Genomic DNA, 3989 nt, shown 5'->3' on the forward strand with positions numbered 1-3989 from the left:
AAATATGTACTGCTTTAATAGTTTAGTTATTTACTGTTATTAGTTAGTTTGTTAATTGAAAATTTTCGAAAATCCAAAAAGATTCTTCTTTCTTTTTCAATTCTGCTTTAGTTTCGATTTACCAAGCTAGCGAATACATCAAAAGAAAAAGAAGAATTTGATCCCCAAAAGTTTTTAAGTTAATCGTGCTTAATGTATTTACAGCTGGTATCAGTTGTGATTTAAAGTAAAAATCCGTTTAAGTTAAATATTACCAATCCATGGATGATCGGGTATCTTAATGTATACAATTAAAACCTAAATTGGATTTAATTGAATATTTAATTCATTGTATAAAACCCTAATTGGTTTTAATAAATATTTAATTCCTTAATGAGATTGATTCTCATTCGTTAAGGAAATTGGTGATTCGTTAAAAGGTTTAACGAATGTAAAGCCATTCGTTATTTAAAACATAACGAATAAGTTTCTTATTCGTTATATCTTCATTCGCTTCCGATGTGCATAACGAACGGAAGACATTCGTGTGACCATTAACGAATGGAATGATTTAATGTATCATTCGTTAAGAGTTTAACGAATGACACTCTTATTCATTTGAAAAGTTAACGAATAACGTATATTAGTTAAAGTGTAACGAATGTGAATTCTATTCGTTTAAAATCTTGACGAATAAGGATCATAATTTAACGAATGAGGCCATTCGTTAATTCAAAATTTGAACGAATGACCTCGGGGTGTGCGTGAAGTCTGAGGGTTTATAATCCCAAGGTCAGACGAATGGGATCTCATTCGCCTGTAGCTATTCTCTCTTCTTCTAAGAAACCTCTTGCAAATTTTTCTCAGAAAATTTAGCATGCATATTTGATCAATTGATTGATATCATTGTATTCTACAGGTAATGAAGAGATCAGACATATAAGATTTGTGATATTTCATGGAGTTTTACTAGGTTAATTGATTGGTTTAATAACTGATTATAAACCAAACACTTTACAACTTAAAACTCATTCATTGATAAAACTTTAGGATCGATGATCAAAGCTTAACATATTAAAATGATTTCCGATCATCGTAGTTGAGTTTAATTGTTAAAAGTAATAGAAGATCAAAGGTTACAGCGATGGCCATCGTTCTTGACTTTAATTAGTCAAAATTAAGTTGATTTTGACCTATGATAAGTCAATGTATGTAATTAATGCAGATTCGTTGGTTATATAACGAATGACTTATCAGATTCGTTAGTCATATAACTAATGATCTCTTCAGATTCGTTGAATGTTGACGAATGTCTATCTTATTTGCCAAGATAGCGAATAGATAGATTCACATATAACAAATAAGTGATTAGTCAAAATCAAAAATGATTGATTCGTTATGTTAACGAATGATTTAATGTATTACTTGATTCATTATTTGTAACGAATTAAAGATATTTAACGAATGTCTCATTCGTTATGAAATAGACATTCGTTAATGTGTTTAAATATTATATTAATATTTTTGTTTGTGTAAATAGAAATTTCTGACGAAAACGTTCAAAATCCAGTTCCTGAGCCACAACCCGCAGATAGTCCAGTACCTGAACAAGCTCCGGTAATGCTGTCGTGGAACAAAAGTCACAACATCCGTGCTTATCTTAAGCCGAATTTTGAAGACTCTCCGATATTCGAGGGTATGATTAGCTTTCTGACATGCTCAAGAATTTACAAGGCTATTTCGACTCGTACGGTGGTTTATCAGACGATAATCAGAGAATTCTGGAATACTGCTAGATTCAATGTGACAGAAAATCAAATTGAGTCAATGATTCAGAATAAACGAGTAGTGATTGATGTTGGGGTAATCCGAGATTCGTTGGGATTTCGTGATACGATCGATGACAGGTGCGAGTTTGATAAGGAGTTGATACGTGGATTATTTAGACGTGTAAAGTATAATGGGGATTTGGGAAGATCTATGTATAATAAAGCAAACTTGTGTGAACAATACAAGTATTTGCTTCATGTATTGATTCACTGTCTCGGTGGACGCAAGGGTTGATTTGACGAGTGTCGAGTAATGCTCTAGTCAGCTTTTGTTTCTCTTATTTTGAATAAACCATTCAACTTCTCAGAATTGGTTTATTATCATCTGAAAGAGAACATTTCGAGCCGTCATAAGTTTTTAATGTATCCTTGATTTCTGCAAATGATGATCAATGATCTGGTGCCGGATTTGGATAAAGATCAAGATGACGTTATGAAGCTTGATCACATGAATGAAGAGACGATGAGACGTTTGAGATCTTATAGAGGGCAGAGTCTGGCAGATCAACCAAAGTTTAAACGATTGATTGGTCATTTAGCAATTTTGATTATGTCGCGCCACCTAATGATCGTTGGGCTCATGATGACTCCGATTCGGAACGTGAAGGTGGTGATGGTGGAAATGATGATGATGATGGTGATGGTGGTCCAGGACCACAAGCTACTTTAAGTTATGAGCAGAAGCGTAAACGTAAAGGGAAAGAACCGATGGTGGAGAAAAGTGAAAAAGTAAAGAAGCAACGTGTTAGACGTGGGTCAGGAATTGAGATTCCGAGTCAACCGTTTGTTCGTTCTACTCCTCCTGTATCTATTTCAGATCCTATTCCCACATCTCCTATGCCTCCATAGATTCCAAGGTCACCTACTCCAGTTCATATGCCAGTATCTCCAGTACCTCCATCTATGACCTTGATTACTACTGCACGACCAGATCCTGTATTTGGTAACATTCTTCAGACCATTTTGGCACGTATTCCTACACCGCAGCCTACTACTCCTTCTACTCCTACACAGTTTCCGAGACCTGAGCATTCGTTTATGACATTTACTCGTCCTCAGGGTCCATTGCAACCAGTTCATCCTAATTTTTTTGGCTTGAATCGTCAGACTCAATGGTTTCATATGATGAATCTGTTACACCTTCAACAGACTCAAATGCAAGCTGATAGAGCGGCCCATGAGCTAGCACAAAGAAATTTGTTGCGACATATTCAGTTCACTCAATGTGAATACAAGGAACTTAGAGCCCTTGTTGCTGCTCAGAGGGGAGAGATTGGATAAACAGGATGAGATCATTCTTCAGTTGACGTGTAAAGATGATGAGTTGAAGAAATTAAAGAACAATGAAGATGATCAAGATGGTACAGGTGGTGGAGTAGATCAGCAACTGAGCGGTAGTTCCACACCGTCGGCAGGTGATAAGGCTAATGCGAGTGCTGCTAGTGGATCTGGAGATAATCAGTTGCAGATTGTACCATACAAGGATTACACAAGAGCTAAACCGATTGATGTCATTCCAGCAAATATGATTTTATTTGTGGGAATGAACGGAATAGTGTATAGTATGTTGAATGCGGACGAGATCGAAGAAGGTGAATTTGTTGATCATTCATTAACAAAAGAACAAATTGCCTTGCTTCTAGATCTAAATGAAGAAGAGGTAGATGTGTTGGGAAAGAGTGTGGACGTGGATGTTGAAATCGAAGAAAGTACTTACACAGGCATTCCACACGGGAATGTGACTGATTTTGATGAGGTAGAGGTTGAAGACGTAACTGCTGACGAGTACACTGAGTTCTACACCGACAACAACAATTACTCAGGTATTCCGTTTTTTACTACTGAACATTTTGATTACGAGAAGAGATTGAGAAGTGGAATAAAGCTGCGGAGACCAGTCATTTATCAGCGACAGAGAAAAAGCGTAAACGAGCTTTGGATGGTATGTTTGAGCATAATGTGAAGAAGATGAATAAGATGATCGAGACCTTTCGTTATCATGAACGGGAAGAAGTCAAATTAGCAAAGGCTCGAGCATCGGCATACCAAATGAAGAAGTACAAGTCTGCAAAAGATGTAAAAAGTGATTTGGTGTCGTGGCAGTTTGATTCTGAGCTTAATGTATATATCGTGAAGTGGGAGCATGGTATTTATTATTTTAAACGCCTACACGATATATTA

Source organism: Bidens hawaiensis, unplaced genomic scaffold (genome assembly GCF_021521415.1).
Source record: "Bidens hawaiensis isolate Kalapana, Puna unplaced genomic scaffold, B.hawaiensis_p1.1 tig00009311_1, whole genome shotgun sequence".
In the NCBI taxonomy this organism is placed as follows: domain Eukaryota; kingdom Viridiplantae; phylum Streptophyta; class Magnoliopsida; order Asterales; family Asteraceae; genus Bidens; species Bidens hawaiensis.